This window comes from Bos javanicus, chromosome 3 (genome assembly GCF_032452875.1).
Source record: "Bos javanicus breed banteng chromosome 3, ARS-OSU_banteng_1.0, whole genome shotgun sequence".
Lineage (NCBI taxonomy): Eukaryota > Metazoa > Chordata > Mammalia > Artiodactyla > Bovidae > Bos > Bos javanicus.
Genome location: NC_083870.1, coordinates 84,267,818 through 84,289,870, shown reverse-complemented (window position 1 = coordinate 84,289,870; position 22,053 = coordinate 84,267,818). Strand labels below are relative to the sequence as shown.

Here is a 22,053-nt window from a genome sequence, read left to right as displayed (position 1 = left end):
ACTCACTGAACAGTTATCAATGGTTAATCCTGGGTGATAAAATTACAAGAAATGTTTACTTATTATCTTTTATGTGTTAATTTTTACCATGAAAACATTCAACAAGGAAAATACAATCACTTCAAAAAGAGGTAAAGGGAAGCATTTGACTTCCTCCAATTTGTCTCTCAAAAATTCAATGTCTTTAAATGCCAGTATGTGCCAGACACAGTGCCATTTGGAGATCAGACAACCTGGATCAGAGTTGAGTATCTAGATCAGGGAGTGGTAGGAAATGCAACTGCAAAGATGGGTTGGAACAGGTTGTTCATGGCCTTGTAAGTCAGACAAGAGAGCTTAGATTCCATCTTGTAAGCTGTGAAGTATCTGTGGCAGTCATTATGAAGAAAAACTATGACTGTACCAATTGTCTGTTGGGAAAAAAAGAAAAAGATAATTCCATTCTTGTCCCTGGGACTTCCCTGTAGCTCAAATGGTAAAGAACCTGCCTGCAATGCAGGAGACCTGGATTTGACCCCTGGGTTGGGAAGATCCTCTGGAGAAGGGAACAGTTACCCACTTCAGTAATCTTGCCTGGAGAATCCCATGGACAGAGGAGCCTGGCGGGCTACAGTCCATGGAGTTGCTAAGAGTTGGACATGACTGAGTGACTAACATTACTACTTGTCCCTACCCTATTTGTGGAGAGAATGATTAAGGACCACTCCACTTTTTATATTACTAGGCTTTGCTCCATAAATTATGATGACTAAATCAAAAGTATTGAAATCCTCTCCTCTCTGTATGAAGTTCACAGATACAGGAGCAAGCGGTATTAAAGTTGTAACAGAAATAACAAAAGTCACAGGAACTCCTGATAATAGGAAGGTAAATGCAGTAGCCCCACTGTCCATGGGGAATATGTTCCAAGACGCCCCCATAGATGCCTGAAACTGCAGATAATACTAAATCCTATGTTTTTCCTTTACATACATATCTAAGATAAAATTAATTTACAAATTAGGCACAGTAAGAGATTAACAACAATAGCTAATAATAAAATAGAACAGTTACAACAATATATCGTAATAAAAGTTATGTGAACGTGGCCTGTCTCCCCAGATATCTTATCGTACTATACTCATTCTCCTTGTGATGAGGAGATGATAAAACGCGTAGGTGCTGAGGTGAAAAGAGGTGAGTCAGCATGAGAACATAGTGTTAGGCTCGTACAGACCTCCTAACAATACACCAGAAGTAGGATCATCTGCTTGGGCTGATCCTGGATCTTTGAGCTATGATGATGTCAGTGCTTGGCTGTCAGGAGCAGAGGACATTGATAGCTGGGGAATCCCAGGATGGACAGTGTGGGAGGGTGTGAGATTTCAGAATGATGTAGCAATCTGAAACTTACGAATTGTTTATTCCTGGAATTTTCCTTTCCAGTTTTTGGACTTGGGTTGACAGGAGTAACCTTCTCCTGGAATTTCCCAAGAACATGCCACTCTCCAGCCATTTAAAACTATTTCGAGTTCCTCAAACAGCCCTTGTGCTTTGTCATCTCCCTGCTTTTGTTTGTGCTATTTCTACTGCCAAAACTCTATTCTGCACTCTCCCCATTCACCTGATAACTTCTATTTACTTGCGTGAAGACTCATCCAAGAGGTGTACTATCCAGGAAACCATCACTGACTCCCCCAAATGTGAGTAGTAGGTCACCACTGTGTTCACATAGTACTGTAGGCTTATCTGTAGTGTATTATTAATAGCTTTTATCTCACCATTGCAGTTGTTTATATGTCCGTCTCCATCACCATCCTCAGTTTCTTGAGGAAGAGATGACAGCTTTTATTGTGGACATCAATTCTGTCCTCCCAGGACCATTCTTTTTTGACTTTTTAAAAATATACTTGTTTTTATTTCTTTCTGGCTGTGCTGGGTCTTCATTGCCGCACAGCCTTTCTCTGGGTGTGGTGAGTAGGGGCTATTCTCTAGTTGCATCATGGTGGCTTCTCTTGTGGGGCATGAGCTTTAGGGCGTGGGGTCTTCAGTAGTTGCATCTCCCAGGCTCTAGAGCACATGCTCAATTGCTGTGGCCCATGGGCTTCGCTGCTCTGCTGCATGTGGGGTCCTCCCGGATCAGGGGTCAAATCCGTGTCTCCTGCATTGGCAAGTGGATTCTTTACCACCGAGACACCAGAAAAGCCCCTAGGACCATTCTTTCCATTGGGGAAGTGCCATAACTTCATCCCATGTAGCTCTGCATAGACTATTCATTGTGCCCCGAGGGCTTGGGCCTGTGATCCAGGACTGGCAATTCCTGGTACCATAATCCTCTTGATGACAACAATTGATATTAAGTATAGGCATGTGATTGAACAGAATCTTTTCATGGTTTGTTATTGTTGTTCAGTTGCTAAGTTGTGTCCGCCTCTTTGCAGCCCCATCAACTGCAGCACACCAGGCTTCCCTGTCCTCTGCTACCTCTCAGAGTTTGTTCAAGTTCATGTCCATTGGGTCGGTGATGCTATCTAATCATTTCATGATATTAGTATATAAATCCTGGAAAGAGAAGATTTCTCTTTTCCTTTTGGATTGAATACTGTAATGATAGAGGCCTTGGACTACTAATAGTCATCTGTCCCATCTAATAAAGAGAGCATGTCCATGGAGTTGAACTAACCCTGGAGAGGGGTGCAAAGTTAGAATATGGAACTAGAGCCCAAATAACATAATTCAGCCTCCGAATCTAATAACTGAGCAACAAGTGCATTCTGCATTTCCCAATTATATAAGCCAATAAATTCCCTTCTGTACTTAAGGCATTTGAGTTATATTCTGACACTTGCAACCAAGAATCCTGACGAATGTGTCTTTACAATTTATGTTCCCTCTGAATCACAGTAATTGGCACATAGGACTCAATAAAAACATGTTATGTGAATGAACAAATAACAGCAAAAGGTTCAGGCGTTCCCTCTGTGTAAAGTGAATTCCTTCTGCTCCCTCCCCAAACTGCTTAGTGTCTGCTGCTCATCAACAGCACCCCCACTTCTTACGTCTTGCTGTAGAGGCCACACCACCTGTGTCGACATGTGGTTTCTCCTTAAACAATATTTGCCTAGTTAGCAAGTGCCTAAAATGTCTATTAATCTGTAAACACTTGGAGAGACTCCAGTTTGTGTTCTTATTTTCCTAGTTTCATGTGTTAAATGAATCTCAAGTTAGGAAAGCTCTTATCAAAAAAGCCATCAAGCCTCATCCAATTCACTGAACAAAAAGATTGAGGAGCCCTCTATCTGACATTGGACTTTGTAAAAGGAGACTTAAGTGTTCTTGAGCCTTGTGATTGTGGGTCATTGTATCTGGGAAGTGATTTTCCTTTGCAGGAATCGATTGGGTTAAGTCCTCCACTGTGTAGCTACTGAAGACTCTGCCTTAAATGGAAGGAAGTAGAGCTTCTAAGTCATTAGTAGATTAATCCTCCTCCTTGGTTTTTAGAGAATAAAAGGAAGTATGTTTTTAATGAACAAATTTTATTTGATTTTGAAGCACTTTCTCCATATAAGGTAAATGTCCTATTCAAAGTTCTCTCCTCCTTTTTACATACAGCAAATCTAATCCTCTTTCAACATACACCTGAAAGTCATAGCATTTTATATATTAAAAACAATTCAAGGTTCTTTGCATCAGAAACAATCCTGCTTGTATCCACTTAACTCATATAAATATTTAGCAAGGTCAGCAAAGATGCTTCTGAAATTTTTCCTTTCAATTATTTCTTAAGGTCAGTAATCTAAAATCCCCAAAGCATGATGTGTTTTTACAACAAAAGACAAATACATAAAGAAAATTAAAAGCAAAAATTAGAACTGCCTTGTTCATGTGCTTTTGAGTGGTTAGGAAAATGTGTCAGGATCTGATGGTTTCTGCTTGAAAAGTAAATGTAATGAAAGAGCCAAAACCAAGCATGACTCATCCCCCCAGGACAGAGTCAAAGAATATAGTGGTGTGGACTCCTACATGCAGTGTAAGATGGAATTCCTGTATTTACAGAGAAAATCCAGGGATTACAGGTAAAGGGGGTTCGATTGCTCTGCATAGATGTTGAGAAGAATTTGAGGAAGACTTTTTGTTTCTGAGAGGAAGGGGGAATGGAGAATGAAGAGAACACTGGACAAGCAGGAGGAGGACAAGTAGAAAAACTTTTAAGATCAAGTCTAAGTTTTCTTTTTATCTAGCTTTATTTCTTTATTTCCCACTTATCTTAGTGAACTTCCTTTTGCCACATACATAGAGGTCTATGGTGAGTTATATATCCATATATATATGTACACATTTGTGTGTATCATTATATAAACACACATATGTATATGTATTATATATACACATGTATATGTACATCACAGCCTTGTCGTGGCCAAGGGGCTTTCGTAACTCAATGATGCTATTAGACATGCTGTTCAGGGCCACCCAAGATGGATGGGTCATAGTGAAGCATTTTGACAAATTGTGATCCACTGGAGGAGGAAATGGCAACCCGCTTCAGTATTCTTGCCATGAGAATCCCATGAATAGTATGAAAAGGCAAAAAGATATGACTCCAGAAGATGAGCCCCCAGGTTGAAAGGTGTCCGATACTGCTACTGGGATGAGATGGTTAGGTATCATCACCAAATCAAAGAACACGAATTTGAGCAAACATTGGGAGAGAGTGGAGGACAGGAGCCTGGTTGCCAAAACGACTTAGTGACTGAACGACAAAACCAAAATGAAGAAAATAAAGACTTTTTAAATTCTTTTGGGGTCAATGCCAAAATGAAGGAGAGAAATGACCAGTCACAAAGAGGCATAATGGGAAATAAGAACTGAGTGGAAATATGTGACTGGATTCAAAGGTGACTATAAGAAATTAAAGTCCCTGAGAATTTTCACAGATTCTTGGGAGGGCATTAGACTTTCCCATGAGGCATAGAACATGGTTCCGGTTAATCTTAGGAAGATATCAAGGGATAAGGAAGCCTCAGATAACAAAGCATCTATATGATATGATTTCCCCCCACACTCAGAGATTTAAGCACCCAACTAACTAGGGATGAGTCACATTAATGACACAAAAGGAAGGTCTTTGTTGTTTATTACATAAATAACACAAGTAATAGAGTTTACAGAAATAAAATGATTGAAGATAAGACCAGAAAACAGAGAGTGGAATAGTAGCCTTTCAAATCATGGTAGAAATAGGAAGGAAAGAGTTCAAGAGGGCAGTTGTGAATGGTGATAAGTTGACTAGAGAGACTTGGGCAGAGAAGGTCCAGGTCGAATAAAATCTGCATATTCTGTATACAGATAAAAATGGACTCATACCATCTATTACTTCATTCTTCATTACTTCAAAGTATGTAGGCATCCTTTGTAAATAGAGCTAGAAACTGTGATTATATAAAATATCTTACATGCTCTTTAATATTTAATTAGCCTCCTCATTGGAAATCAACCACATAGAAAAGAAACGCTTTCTCAATAGGTTAATATTAATTACTTAACAAGCCTGGCATCGGTATTTATGGAATACTTAAGAAACAAGCATTTATGAAGTGGAAGCATGTTCATCTGTCTACTGGGAGGTTTACAGCATTTTTCAAAGTGTCAAATTCACTTTGCGCTCTGCCTCTTTATGTTGTGAAAATTTGAGATTACTGTTGATTTGAAGGCTCTTCAAAGGCTCTTTTTTTTTATCCCTAGCTGAGAAGAAAATTGAAATGGGTTAATCTGGTGTTCTTTAAGTATGTCATTTCTTAATCGTGCAAAAAGAAGATGATAACCATATGAGGAAAGGAAATCTAATTGAGTAGAAGAATCAGTGTGTCAAAGACACAAAAGTAAAAATTATTTAAAGGCAGCAACCAGCCTCAAGAGAAATGGAGGAGGAAGTTCAGTATCTGATGTGATTTGAAGGATGTTAGAAAAGATGCCACATGGATAGAATGACCCTGTTAGAACTACAAAAATGTACTTAAGAATAGCCCCTGTGCTGCAATTATTCATGAGCTCATTCATTCTTTCAGCAATGTACGTCTGATCCCCTCTCTGTCCTGCCTTGGCCTGGATGCTGGGACACAAGGGGATATCTGGGATACTGATTAATAAAACCAGTCTCCATCCTTAGCACCTCAGACTCCAGTTGGGGAAACACACAAGTAAGAAACAATTGTAGGGACTTCCCTGGTGGTTCAGTGGCTAAGACTCTGTGCTCCCAATGCAGGGGGTCCAGGTTCAATCCCTGGTCAGGGAACTAGAAGCCACATGCCACAACCAAGAGTTTGCGTGGCTCAACTAAAATCAAAGACCCCATGTGCCTCAACTAAGACCAGGCATGGTCAAATAAATAAATACTAAAAAGAAAAGAAAAGAAACAGTTGTAGTTTTCTGTGCTAAGTGTACCACAGAGAGAAATAGTGGTGAGAATAGGAATTCTAGATAAGGAGTGACACATTTGTAAGTAAATGTATGTTAAATATTAAGTAAATACATATCTCAAAATATTTTTCTCCCTTATTACCTGAAAATTCTTTGATTAATCATGTTGTGGGAGCTTGTGTGGAAGGATGAAGGGTACCCTAGACTCCAAAACAGTTCTGGTTTTAGCTGTGTCCCTGACCAGCCCTGGACCTCTGGCAAGTCCTGCAAGGCCTCAGAGCTTTGGTGGCCTCCTTTATAAAGTCAGAGCATTTGTCCTAATGATCTATAAGCTACTTGCTGAGCTTGACGTCTAAGAAGCTTCATTTAAAATGCAAATGTTATCCTCAAAGAGTGATGCATGAAGCCAATGGGACTTTATTGTGCATTAGTTAATTAAATTTGCTAGCCAGTCACCTTCCAGAGCCCTGAGAGAAAGGGACGCAGGTAGGATTCATCTCAAAAATGGGACAAAGGGCCCTAGATTTGGGTGGGTATAAAAATAGGAGACCTGGGCAATGGAAAGCATTGAGGCTGAGCAGGATGTTTCAGGAGGAAGGAGAGCCACAGATAACATTTTTAACATGTTATAGGAAAGTGTTTCAACTTTGTTTTCAGGATAAAGCATTAGAACATGCATATGTGATTGACTATAAACAGCGACAGACTATCTACTTCTGAAGGACTTAGGGCAACTCCTGATTGAAAAAGGTCACTCAGGGGTGTGTCTTCAGGGCACATTGGCACCACATTAGCACAAGTACTCTTAACTGGATTGTGGGTTTATGTAGAATAATGAATATGCAGGGAGAATGAGGGTGAGATTATAGGGGATAATTAAGGATCTACCCAAGTAACCTCTTGATACCAAGACTGACCAAAGAGGAAGAGGACAACTGAAAGTCCTCTTCCTTCCCTTTGCAATGCTCCCTCCAAATCACTGCTCACTTAGAATAGCCTACCCAACCTCCATGCCTCTGATCCATCTGGGAAGACATAATCACATCAGCCAGAGAGAACTGTCTGATGCTGCTTTCCTTACACACAAGAGCCCCCATCCAGGTGTTTTAGACCAGCAGTCCTGCTAAGCAGTCCCAGCAAAAGACAAATGTGAAAGCAGGATGCATTCTGGCCTAATCACCTGCTTTTGGTCTTCTTGTATAACTTAGTTTAAAGTGTCTGTTCTTATCATATCCACTTGTAATTTTTCTTTACATTTTAACAGTGGATATAACTGCATTGTTGCATTATTATACTTTCAAAACTTTTACTCTGTTACTGTAGCCAACCAAAACCAATTTACTTTTCAGGGACTTACAAAGGGCCACACCCATCATGGTTAGAGTGAAGTGATAGATTCTACTGGCCGGCAGAGTAGAGGACTGTGTGTAAAAACCAGACTTGAACACAGCTGTGCTGAGTCCTGACTGGATCCTTTGTCAGACAGCTACACACATTTCTAAGTGAAAAAAAGAGTGGTTGTGGAATAGTGTTCATATTTTGTATGATACAGGTTAGATTTGATCTGTCCTAAGTAAACATCTTGAGAACAAACGTTGAAAGTATTCAAAAGATGCTGTTGCTGCTGCTGCTGCTCCTGCTGCTAAGTCACTTCAGTCGTGTCCGACTCTGTGCAACCCCATAGACAGCAGCCCACCAGGCTCCCCCATCCCTGGGATTCTCCAGGCAAGAACACTGGAGTGGGTTGCCATTTCCTTCCCCAAATAAGTTCTTCATTAAAAAAAGAGACTACATGCACATCTCTTCATCTGTTTTACACAAAATACTTGTATGATTGAATTAGGCCTGTGCTCACCTGTGATCAGGCTCCCTGATCTCTCATATCTGGAGGGTCCTTGCACGTGTTAGATCTCTGTGTGTTCAAGGTCCTAGTAGGACTCTATAGAGTAAAACTGCTTCTCTGTTTGGGGCCAATCTTGATGCCTGTAAGCTTGATTCCTATCTTTCCACCTCCTCAAGACCTTACTAGATCAATTGTCCCTAGCATCCTATTCTAAATCCTCAACCAAGCTCTTCTCTATGATTCCTCCCCTTTTCCCCTCCTCATTCTAACGCTTAAATCTCTTATTTTGAAATAGAAACTCTTTCTTCTGAATTCTCCACTAATTACATCTCTTCTCTTACCTCTTCAAACACAAATTCTTGAAGAGTATATTATTTCTGTTTATGTTGCCTTCTTTCCATTAACTCTTCACCTCACTACAGTTTATCTCCTATTTTGCATAAGGCAACAGAAACTAACACAGGCATCCAAGTTTTTTTTTGCTTTTGTTTGTTTGTATTTCAACATACTGAATAGTATCCATTCTCACCTCGTTGAAAAACTACATCTCTTAGATTCTCTTGCAGTTAAGGTTCTGTATGCAAATTAGGTTCTGCCAATTAATACATTCACAAATATTTTGGAAGCTCCATACGGAGCAGAGGCAATCTTCCTGTCATTATTTCTGCTAACAAGCAAGATCATGAAATGAAGACTCAAGTGTCAAAAAGCAGGAGGCAATGATGACCAGACTGTGTCTGGTTATCACCTTTATCCTTTATGGGTTTCAAGAAAATTTCAACAGTGACAGAGGAAGTGTCTTCCTAATCTCAAATACCTGATCTCTGAGTAGCATCTATGATGAAGCGCACTGAAATCAATAGTGCCAGTGGTGGTTTCCTGATTCACACTACTCTAGCACTTGCAACTGTTTTTAAAGCACTCAATTTCCTATGTAAAGTCCCTTTTTGTTTAAAATTCCTAGAGTATTTTCTATCTCCTACACTGAGCCCTAATACAGTTTGTGAAACTCGAGGTAGTCATAGACAAACTGATCCTCAACAATAAGAATTTGGGGTGGATATCTTGATTTGGTTGGATTTGAAGGTAAAGATTCATTTCCCACTAAGAAATGGGAACTGGCAGTCCATGAGAGTTACAAATAGCATTAACTTAAATATCACATTTTTGGACCTATATTAAGTACCTATGGAAGGCAAGCCTCTTTATGAATTAGTATGGTTGAAATGGGACAGGCAAGGACGATGGGTCAAGCTGGATACTTCTGAAGCTCTGAAGAGCTTAAAGAAAAGCATTATAAACTCAGGCCTTACATTTCTTTGAATTCTACAATCTAGGCAAGATTAGAAAATTTGAGAGTTAGTATAACTGCTATTAAACAATATGCAATCATGGGAAATAGATGGGGAAACAGTGTCAGACTTTATTTTCCTGGGCTCCAAAGTCACTGCAGATGGTGACTGCAGCCATGAAATTAAAAGACACTTACTCCTTGGAAGGAAAGTTATGACCAACCTAGATAGCATATTCAAAAGCAGAGACATTACTTTGCCAACAAAGGTCCGTCTAGTCAAGGCTATGGCTTTTCCAGTGGTCATGTATGGATGTGAGAGTTGGACTGTGAAGAAGGCTGAGCACCGAAGAATTGATGCTTTTGAAGTGTGGTGTTGGAGAAGACTCTTGAGAGTCCCTTGGACTGCAAGGAGATCCAACCAGTCCATTCTGAAGGAGATCAGCCCTGGGATTTCTTTGGAAGGAATGATGCTAAAGCTGCAACTCCAGTACTTTGGCCACCTCATGAGAAGAGTTGACTCATTGGAAAAGACTCTGATGCTGGGAGGGATTGGGGGCAAGAGGAGAAGGGGATGACAGAGGATGAGATGGCAGGATGGCATCACTGACCCAATGGACATGAATCTGAGTGAACTCTGGGAGTTGGTGATAGACAGGGAGGCCTGGTGTGCTGTGATTCATGGGGTCGCAAAGAGTCAGACACGACTGAGTGACTGATTTGATCTGAAAGACTGTTGGGCTGACATATCCAAATGAGATGCCAAGGCTGCTCATGTGACTTTTGAAATGAAATTGAATCCATAACCTTACCAGGTCTTTTAGGGTCAAGGGAGACTTTGATTAAGAAAGCGTGAAACCCTGAAAACTAAGATAAGTACATTTGAGTAAAATCAGATAACTATGAGTCCCTGGAGCCCCCTAATACCCACTGAGCCTCACTTGCCAGATGAAGCTGTCCTTCTTTCCCATTTGGTGAAATTGGCTCTGCCTTGTGTGGAGACACTGCACTGATCTTCCCCGAGCATCTACCTTCAGGAGAATGCCATTTAACCTCATGTTCCAGATGACAATTTCCATTACCTCTCTTGACCTATTAAAAAAATGATATCACATCCTTGAGGGAATTACATATTAATATCACCATCAAAGTACTCACCTGCAGCTGGCTATAATTTGCATTTCCCAGTGATTCCTCTGTTGATATTGTTCAAGTTGCTAAGTAGTGTCCTACACTTCATGACCCCACACCAGGCTTCCCTGACCTTCACTCTCTCCTGGAGTTTGCTCAAACTCATGTCCATTGAGTTAGTGATGCCACTCAACCATCTCATCCTCTTTCATCCCTTCTCCTCCTGCCTTCAATCTTTCCCAGCATCAGGATTTTTTCCCAATGAGTCTTCTTTGCATCAGGTATTGGAGCTTCAGCATCAGTCCTTCCAATGAATATTCAGGGTTGATTTCTTTAGGATTGACTGGTTGGATCTTGCAGTCCAAGGGACTCTCAAGAGTCTTCCCCAGCACCACAACTCAAAAGCATCAAATCACTGTGGACAGTGACTACAGACATAAAATTGAAAGACGCTTGCTCCTTGGAAGGAAAGCTATGACCAACATGGACAGCGTATTAAAAGCAGAGATATCACTTTGCTGATAGAGGTCTGTATAGTCAGAGCTATGGTTTTTCCAGTAGTCATGTATGGATGTGAGAGTTAGACCTTAAAGAAGGCTGAGCACCAAAAAATTGATGCTCTTGATTCCCCTGTTATTTCCCAATAAATTCAATTTCTGATAATTTGGCGAAAAAATATTTGAATTGGGAAGATGGTGGCAGGAGTGGGTCTTGTTGAATATCCACATAAAAGATACAAAGAAAATTTGATATAAGACCAAATATGATCAATATTTACAACAAAATAGATGACAAACTCCAAAATACAAATGAATAGAGAGAAAACATCCGCAAAATACCAGCAAGAGTACTGCTGTGTGTCTATTACTGGTGTCTGTGTTGGAGAAATCAGAGAAAATGGTGAAACTGATAGACTTAAAACCCCTACAAAAGGCAAGAGGCAACAACAAAAAGTGCAGCAGGCCAAACTGAGAACAAGTTCAGAAACTCCAAAATGGGGTTGGGGCAGTCTGGTCCCTCTGAACCCTTGAAGCAGATCTAAAAGGGCTCCCTTTCAAGGCAGAATCCCACAGAAGAAACTGCTGCCAGTTGAATTAAATTTGAGTAAGACAGAAGCAACAGAAATAAACGTAAACGAGTGCCGGGGTCCAGCCCCGGTGGATCCAGGGAATTCGAAGCGGGGACGGCGTCTGCGAAAATCAGGAAACAACTGCTTAATTAAACGTTTATTAAGGATATAAAGAGTGGTGAAATAAGGATAGCTCAGCGAAGAAATTCAGTGAAGAAAAGAGGCTGAATAAAATTCCAAAGCAGGGAATTTACGTCACCTACGAAGGCCGCAGGCGTCCTCCCGTTCTCCCAAAGGAGAGGAGACACTAAGGCCTCCCCGGTCAGATCTTAGAAGCCCAGGCAAAATTAGTAGGCTTGACGAGCTTCCCCGCCTCAGAGGAAAAATTCAGCTAGAAGGTGAAAGAAAGAACGACATGGGGAGACCAAATTTCGGTGAATAAAAAAGGGGCGTACTTTATTTTCCAAAGTAGTTTTATACCTTAAGTTGTGCATAGAGGATAATGGGGGAAGGGGTAGAGTCATGCAAGGACAGCAGTTCCTGATCCTAATCGAAGCCAGGCTTTCAAACATATCATATGCAAAAGTTTAGGTGATTTACATCATCTTCTGGCCAGGAGGTCTGTTAACATTTTAAGAAACTTATTTTTCTCTAAAGGTGATTATTCTAAAGTCAGGCGCCAGCCTCCAAAAAGCATTGGATAAAGTTGCATTCCTAGAGGGCAAAGGTGAGGTGGGCTCAATCAAGAAAAGAATTAACTCGAGGGTCCAAGGTTACAAACATTGAGGCTACTACTTACATTTCTATACACCCATTATATCAATCAATACACTGCCAAGGACACAGTAGGTAAGGGATATGGAGACTTAGCAGCAAACATTGGCCCAAAAAGTGAAAAACCCTTCACCAATACAATTTCTAATCAATCTTTTAACTACTCAAAGGAATCTGTGTTTAGACAGTTTAGAACATCTCCTGCCTCTCACAGTTGGGAGGCTCTGAACAATCACATGTGGCTGGAAAAAACCTATTCAGGCAGGCTAGAGGACTTCCAAAGGAGTTTGTAGGTTGAAACACTGTCACACCTAGGAATTATTAACTGGAGCTGTAAGCTAACTCTTTTTTCAGAGAGAGGTAGTGGGGGACAGCCCCCCATAAAGTCAGAGGTGTAGGTGAAAGCACAAAGTAGAAAGTAGGCAGACTCTGGTTTTGGGGGTAGATGCTCGAGAATTTCCAGGGGGACTCCTGAGGCTCGATCCCGCCTTTGTGTATGCCGAGCCTCCTTCCTCATGACCTTTGTCATGGGTGGAGCTCCTCACGCTGGCTCCCGGCAGTGATAGAATTCTAGTTGAGCTATTCCAGATCCTGAAAGATGATGCTGTGGAAAGTGCTGCACTCAATATGCAATATGCACTCAATATGCAATATGCTGGCTCCCGGCAAACGAGATCTAGATCAAAGTGTGGAGGAAAAATAGAGCCAGAAAAATAAGACACCATTTTTTTTTTTAACACTGCATGAAAACAACAGAAGAGGGAGCTCTGTAAAGTTAGAAAATCAACCTGAAACAAGCTTACTTTTAAAAGTTCAACAAAAATCAAATTTATAATAAAATGAATAACAGACCAAAAAAATCAAGATAAAATCTCATAAAATGTTATTATTTGAAAAGAAAGAAAAGAAGTAGAATAATATCCCTACAAGGAAAGCACACCTCAAGGATGTGCTCAAAGACCAAGTCTAACCTGTTCTTTCAAAAAGCTAAAAGACACTAAGAAAACAATACAATATAAATCAGAAACCAGAGATGGAAAATCTCAGCAGTGATGTGACAAAACTCAAGGAAGAGTTACCAATGCAAAGAAAAAAATTAATGAAAATTACTGCAGGAAAAAGGTAGGAGCAAATAAATACAACAAGTAATGTCTTTAAATTGGAGAAGGAAATGGCAACCCACTCCAGTATTCTTGCCTGGAGAATCCCAGGGACAGAGGAGCCTGGAGGGCTGCCTTCTATGGGGTCACACAGAGTTGGACACGACTGAAGCGACTTAGCAGCAGCAATGTCTTTAAAATGGAGGGTAAAAAGAAGGAAATGTTTTTAAATTCAAAAAGAAATAAGGAAAAATTTAAAAAGTCAAGAAAAGTGGTAAATATTGAAGGTAGGCAAAGAAAATCCAATATATGGGCAATAGGAGTCCCTGAAGAAACCCAAAGCAGGACCAAATACTAAAATCTTTCCTGAAATAAAAAATAAACGTATTTGAAGTAAATATTGAAAGAGTATACTGTGTTCTTGAATAAAGATATCTAAAATAGTTATGCCATTTATAAAGTTAGTGCTTTCAGTTCAGTTCAGTCGCTCAGTCGTGTCCAACTCTGTGACCCCATGGAGTGCATCACACCAGGCCTCCCTGTCCATCACCAACTCCCAGAGCTTACTTAAACTCATGTCCATTGAGTTGGTGATGCCATCCAGCCATCTCATCCTCTGTCATCTCCTTCTCCTCCTGCCTTCAATCTTTCCCAGAATCAGGGTCTTTTCCAATGAGTCGGTTCTTCACATCAGGTGGCCAGAGTATTGGAGCATCAGCTTTAGCCATCAGTCCTCCCAGTGAATATCCAGGACTGATTTCCCTTAGGATGGACCGGTTGGATCTCCTTGCAGTCCAAGGGACTCTCAAGAGTCTTCTCCAACACCACAGTTAGTGCCTTACTTGGATAATAAATTCTCTCCATCCTAATTGTGGGAATGATTTCTGTCTCCTGACTGCACACAACTAGTACCAGGAGTGATTTTGGGAAACAGACACTTACATCTGAAAAACTGAATTTGAGGATTGATTTGGTCATGTTTTTTGGTCTGGAATAAAGTGCTGAACTCTTTGTCAATGGAAAAATAGGATGTTAGGTAACCCATGACATGAAGTGGCATTCACAATTAATGAAATTATCATCTGTGGTTGCTTATCATGAAGCGTCTACACAAGTACTAAAACATATTCTAGTAAAATTACTGAACTTTAAGGAAAAAATCTTTCAATCATCTAGGCAAAAATCACACGTGATTTATAAGGGAAAAATAATATTATCATCAGATTTTCAACAGGAACTTTTTACACCAAAATAAAATGGATCAACATACTTAAGATGCTCAATGGAAGAAAATGTGAGCCAAAGACTTTATATATGGTAAAACTGACCTACAAATATAAAAGATGCAGGCTGTAAGCAACATACAAGAACTTGAGGAATACTGTTCCCATGAGCCCTTCCTATTAATAAAAAATCTACTAGAGCTGCACTGACCAATATGGTAGCCACTAGCCACATGTGACTATTAAATTTTTAATTTTAATGAATTATATGAAGTAAAAGTAAAAGTTCAATTCTTCAGTTAAATTAGCTACATTTAAAGTGCTCAAGAACAATATGTGACTAGTGGCTATCATATTGGATAGTGCAGATATAGAACATTTCCATCATGGAAAATTCTATGAGATGGTGCTGTCTTAGCCAATGAGCTTCAGACAACCAAAATAACTTAAGAATCATTGCCATAAAGACCAATGATGGGTATTAAATAAATACTTAATTGAATAACTAAGACTAAAGGAGGATTGAAAAGGAGAGATTATAGTACATAAAATACATAATTTGACAATCTGATACAATACGAGATGGTAATAGTATATGCAAAATAAAAATATTTTTAAGTTATATATTTAGTACTTATAATTACCTCTGGTAATATTAATATTGCTATTCTGAGGCTATTGTGTGTGTGTATGTTAAGTCACTTCAGTGGAGTTTGACTCTTTGTGACCATATGGACTGTAGCCTGCCAGGCTCCTCTGTCCATGGAATTCTCCAGGCAAGAGTACTGAAATGGGTTGCCACGCCCTCCTCCAGGGAATCTTCTGACCCAGGGATGGAACCCATGTCACCAACATCTCCTGTATTGGCAGATGGGTTCTTTACCACCCGTGCCACCTGGGGAACCCAATACTATTGAAAGTAAGTTAGTTTAGTCACTTAGTCGTATCCGACTCTTTGCAACTCCATGGACTGTAGCCTACCAGGCTCCTCCATCCATGGGATTTTCCAGGCAAGAGTAATGGAGTGGATTGCCATTTTCTTCTCCAGAGGATCTTTCCTACCCAGGGACTGAACCTAGATCTCCCACATTGCAGGCAGATGCTTTACCATCTGAGCCACCAGGGAAGTCCTTAATACTATTGTAGTCAATCCTAAAGGAAATCAACTGAATTGGAAGAAGTGATGCTGAAGCTGAAGCTCCAATACTTTGGCCACCTGTTGGGAAGAGTCAATTCCTTGGAAAAGACCCTGGTGCCTGGAAAGATTGAGGACAGGAGGAGAAGGAGATAGTTGGATGGCATCACTGACTCAATGCACATGCATTTAAGTTGAGTTTAAGTAAACTCCCACGTTGAAGGTCAGGAAGGGTGGCGGTGAGGAGATACCCCTCATCCAAGGTAAGGAGCAATGGCTGTGCTTTGCTGGAGCAGCCGTGAAGAGATACCCCACGCCCAAGGTAAGAGAAACCCAAGTAAGACAGTAGGTGTTGCAAGAGGGCATCAGAGGGCAGACACACTGAAACCATAATCACAGAAAACTAGTCAATCTAATCACACTAGGACCACAGCCTTGTCTAACTCAATGAAACTAAGCCATGCCCGTGGGGCAACCCAAGATGGGCGGGTCATGGTGGAGAGATCTGACAGAATGTGGTCCACTGGAGAAGGGAATGGCAAACCACTTCAGTATTCTTGCCTTGAGAACCCCATGAACAGTATGAAAAGGCAAAATGATAGGATACTGAAAGAGAAACTCCCCCAGGTCAGTAAGTGCCCAATATGCTACTGGAGATCAGTGGAGAAATAACTCCAGAAAGAATGAAGGGATGGAGTCAAAGCAAAAAGAATACCCAGCTGTGGATGTGACTGGTGATAGAAGCAAGGTCTGATGCTGTAAAGAGCAATATTGCATAGGAACCTGGAATGTCAGGTCCATGAATCAAGGCAAATTGGAAGTGGTCAAACAAGAGATGGCAAGAGTGAATGTGATATTCTAGGAATCAGCAAACTGAAATGGACTGAAATGGGTGAATTTAACTCAGATGACCATTATATCTACTACTGCGGGCAGGAATCCCTCAGAAGAAATGGAGTAGCCATCACGGTCAACAAAAGAGTCCGAAATGCAGTACTTGGATGCAATCTCAAAAACGACAGAATGATCTCTGTTCATTTCCAAGGCAAACCATTCAATATCACAGTAATCCAAGTCTATGCCCCAACCAGTAATGCTGAAGAAGCTGAAGTTGAACGGTTCTATGAAGACGTACAAGACCTTTTAGAACTAACACCCAAAAAAGATGTCCTTTTCATTATCGGGGACTGGAATGCAAAAGTAGGAAGTCAAGAAACATCTGGAGTGACAGGCAAATTTGGCCTTGGAATATGGAATGAAGCAGGGCAAAGACTAATAGAGTTTTGCCAAGAAAATGCACTGGTCATAACAAACACCCTCTTCCAACAACACAAGAGAAGACTCTATACCTGGACATCACCAGATGGTCAACACTGAAATCAAATTGATTATATTCTTTGCAGCCAAAGATGGAGAAGCTCTATACAGTCAGCAAAAACAAGACCAGGAGCTGACTGTGGCTCAGATCATGAACTCCTTATTGCCAAATTCAGATTTAAATTGAAGAAAGTAGGGAAAACCATTAGACCATTCAGGTATGACCTAAATCAAATCCCTTATGATTCTACAGTGGAAGTGAGAAATAGATTTAAGGGCCTAGATCTGATAGAGTACCTGATGAACTATGGACTGAGGTTCGTGACATTGTACAGGAGACAGGGATCAAGACCATCCCCATGGAAAAGAAATGCAAAAAAGCAAAATGGCTGTCTGGGGAGGCCTTACAAATAGCTGTGAAAAGAAGAGAAGTGAAAAGCAAAGGAGAAAAGGAAAGATATAAACATCTGAATGCAGAGTTCCAAAGAATAGCAAGAAGAGATAAGAAAGCCTTCCTCAGTGATCAATGCAAAAAATATAGAGGAAAACAACAGAATGGGAAAGACTAGAGATCTTTTCAAGAAAATCAGAGATACCAAAGGAACATTTCATGCAAAGATGGGCTCGATAAAGGACAGAAATGGTATGGACCTAACAGAAGCAGAAGATATTAAGAAGAGATGGCAAGACACACAGAAGAACTGTACAAAAAAGATCTTCACGACCCAGATAATCACGATGGTGTGATCGCTGACCTAGAGCCAGACATCCTGGAATGTGAAGTCAAGTGGGCCTTAGAAAGCATCACTACGAACAAAGCTAGTGGAGGTGATGGAATTCCAGTTGAGCTATTCCAAATCCTGAAAGATGATGCTGTGAAAGTGCTGCACTCAATATGCCAGCAAATTTGGAAAACTCAGCAGTGGCCACAGGACTGGAAAAGGTCAGTTTTCATTCCAATCCCAAAGAAAGGCAATGCCAAAGAATGCTCAAACTACCACACAATTGCACTCATCTCACATGCTAGTAAAGTACTGCTCAAAATTCTCCAAGCCAGGCTTCAGCAATACATGAACCGTGAACTTCCTGATGTTCAAGCTGGTTTTAGAAAAGGCAGAGGAACCAGAAGTCAAATTGCCAACATCTGCTGGATCATGGAAAAAGCAAGAAAGATCCAGAAAAACATCTATTTCTGCTTTATTGACTCTGCCAAAGCCTTTAACTGTGTGGATCACAAGAAACTGTGGAAAATTCTGAAAGAGATGGGAATACCAGATCACCTGATCTGCCTCTTGAGAAATTTGTATGCAGGTCAGGAAGCAACAGTTAGAACTGGACATGGAACAACAGACTGGTTCCAAATAGGGAAAGGAGTACATCAAGGCTGTATATTGTCACCCTGTTTATTTAACTTTTATGCAGAGCACATCATGAGAAACACTGGGCTGGAAGAAACACAAGCTGGAATCAAGATTGCCAGGAGAAATATCAATAACCTCTGATATGCAGATGACACCACCCTTATGGCAGAAAGTGAAGAGGAACTCAAAAGCCTCTTGATGAAAGTGAAAGTGGAGAGTGAAAAAGTTGGCTTAAAGCTCAACATTCAGAAAACGAAGATCATGGCATCTGGTCCCATCACTTCATGGGAAATAGATGGGGAAACAGTGGAAACAGTGTCAGACTTTATTTTTTGGGGCTCCAAAATCACTGCAGATGGTGACTGCAGCCATGAAATTAAAAGACACTTACTCCTTGGAAGAAAAGTTATGACCAACCTAGATAGCATATTCAAAAGCAGAGACATTACTTTGTCAACAAAGGTTTGTCTAGTCAAACCTGGAAAAACCATAGCCAGTGGTCATGTATGGATGTGAGAGTTGGACTGTGAAGAAGGCTGAGCGCCGAAGAATTGATGCTTTTGAAGTGTGGTGTTGGAGAAGACTCTTGAGAGTCCCTTGGACTGCAAGGAGATCCAACCAGTCCATTCTGAAGGAGATCAGCCCTGGGATTTCTTTGGAAGGAATGATGCTAAAGCTGCAACTCCAGTACTTTGGCCACCTCATGCGAAGAGTGGACTCATTGGAAAAGACTCTGATGCTGGGAGGGATTGGGGGCAAGAGGAGAAGGGGACGACAGAGGATGAGATGGCTGGATGGCATCACTGACTCGATGGACGTGAGTCTGAGTGAACTCCGGGAGTTGGTGATGGACAGGGAGGCCTGGTGTGCTGTGATTCATGGGGTTGCAGTCGGACATGACTGAGCGACTGATCTGATCTGATCTGATCTAAGTAAACTCCCAGAGATAGTGAAGGACAGAAAAGTGTGGCTTACTGCAGTGCATGGGGTCACAAAGAGTTGGACATGACTTAGCTACTGAATAACATTTCTATCATGTCCTTGAAAACCAAGATTCTCAGTGTGGAAGAAAGGAGATACAAATGTAATACAGAAGAGGTTAGATAAAAGATCCTGTTGCTTGAATTTAAATTAGAAATAGTATGAACTAGAACCCATGACTGGCTCAGTAATATTGGGCATCCCTACATTCCTGATTGTGGTTTTGAAATACCCTTCCTCATTAGAAAGAGCCAGGGAGAATTCCCTGGCAATCCAGTGGGTAGGACTCTATGCTTTTACTGCTGGGGCTATGGGTTGAATCCCTGGTCTGGGAACTAAGATCTCATGAACCACAAGGCCAGGAGGCATGGCCAAATTAAAAGGAGGAGAAGGAGGAAGAAGAGAAGAAACCAAGGATTTGGAGGGAAAAGACTGGGTTCAGGTCTGGGGAAGGATATATACAAGACATGCCTGGAACATCTTGACATACCAGATAGCAAGGGAGCTCTCAAAGACCACAGGGGTCATATCAAAAAGACTCAGAAGCCTACTTGAAGAGGCTGCTATTTAGGCTGATGGGAAATTTTCTGTTTCAGGAAAGATTGCAAAGGATCAAAACTCCTCAAATATGTTTAAACCCATGAGTTACTTATAATAATAGTAAATGAAAAATCAACTCATTAGTCACCTTCAGAGAATGAAAGGAAACAACTTACTTCCTTGAGAACTGGATAAACAAAAGGAAAGAATCAAGCATTTATCTTGCCTATTCTATGTGAATTAGCAACCAGTTAATACACATGGGCAAGTTTATATTTATAAAATCATTCCAGCTAATATGAAAACAAAATGATAAAACATCATAATTTTGAAGCCTCCAATAAGTAAGCAGATCTAGGCGTTGAGCCTCACCAGCAATTGAAATCATAAAAAAGTGAAAATCAGACTGATATTATTGTGTCCTCTAATGAAAGAATAAAACATCACCTATAGTATTACCAAAGGGATTGAACCTGAGTCCCTTCAGGGCTCTGGATCTGGGTGCCAATCTGCAGGAAATGCAGAAGGAGAAGGAGCAAGTTGAACTGCTCTGTGAGTATGCAGTAAAAAAAAAAAAAAAATCAGATTTTGGGAAACTCTATAGCTCCAACAGGCTGGGATAAATTGTATAAACTTTCAAATAGGCATGATAAAACTATAATATTTAAGAATGCACATTTAGGTGATAAAAGCATACAAATGTAAGGAAGTGATCACTATGTGGAAGTCAGGATGGTTATTACTTTTGAAGGAAGGAAACCAGCTGTGATGGGGATGAAGGACATGTAAAGACTTCTGGGATGACTGGCCAAGTTCTATTCTTGAATCATGTGTTAGTTACAAAGATGTTCACCTTAAAGTAATTTAATAAACTATCTCAAAAATAAGATTTGAAAGATGCTGGGTGGTGATTTTTAACATAGCCCCATTTAATTCACCACTGTGTCCATGGCAGAAGACGTACACATTTTGGAGAATGACAATGAATTCTCTTAAATTTATTTAGTCATTTGGCAGCACTTCAACTGAAAATACTTTATCAAATATGGTCTCTTTACCAGACCAAATCAACCAAAACAACCCTGGTATTTGGTATGAAGTTATTGCTTGGATAAATTTTTCATTCTCTACACCCAAAAGCAGAAAATACTTAAATTCTTAAAGAGATGGGAATACTAGACCACCTGACCTGCTTGTTGAGAAATCTGTATGCAGGTCAGGAAGCAACAGTTAGAACTGGACATGGAACAACAAACTGGTTCCAAATAGGGAAAGGAGTACGTCAAGGCTGTTTATTGTCACCCTACTTATTTAACTTGGATGCAGAGTACATCATGAGAAATGCTGGGCTGGATGAAGCACAAGCTGGAATCAAGATTTCCGGGAGAAATATCAATAACCTCAGGTATGCAGATGACACCACCCCTATGAAAGCAAAGAAGAACTAAAGAGCCTCTTGATGAAAGTGAAAGAGGAGAGTGAAAAAGTTGGCTTAAAGCTCAACATTCAGAAAACTAAGATCATGGCATCTGGTCCCATCACTTCATGGCAAATAGATGGGGAAACAGTGGAAACAGTGAGAGACTTTATTTTCTTGGGCTCCAAAGTCACTGCAGATGGGTGACTGCAACCATGAAATTAAGACGCTTGCTTCTTGGAAGATAAGCTATGACCAACCTAGATAGCATATTAGAAAGCAGAGACATTACTTTGCCAACAAAGGTCCATCTAGTCAAGGCTATGGTTTTTCCAGCCATCATGTATGGATGTGAGAATGGGACTATAAGGAAAGCTGAATGTCAAAGAATTGATGCTTTTGAACTGTGGTGTTGGAGAAGACTCTTGAGAGTCCCTTGGACTGCAAGGAGATCCAATCAATCCATCCTAAA

At 40.6% G+C, this 22,053-nt stretch overlaps 1 non-coding gene and 1 pseudogene across 1 annotated transcript; both read left to right on the top strand.

The window, feature by feature from the left end:
- Window positions 1–6,201: 6,201 nt before the first annotated feature.
- Window positions 6,202–6,274, top strand: TRNAG-CCC (transfer RNA glycine (anticodon CCC)). The gene has a single exon. It is a non-coding gene; the product is annotated as a tRNA-Gly (tRNA).
- A 10,337-nt stretch (window positions 6,275–16,611) lies between these two features.
- On the top strand, window positions 16,612–17,936 carry LOC133245352 (craniofacial development protein 2-like; annotated as a pseudogene).
- Window positions 17,937–22,053: the final 4,117 nt, after the last annotated feature.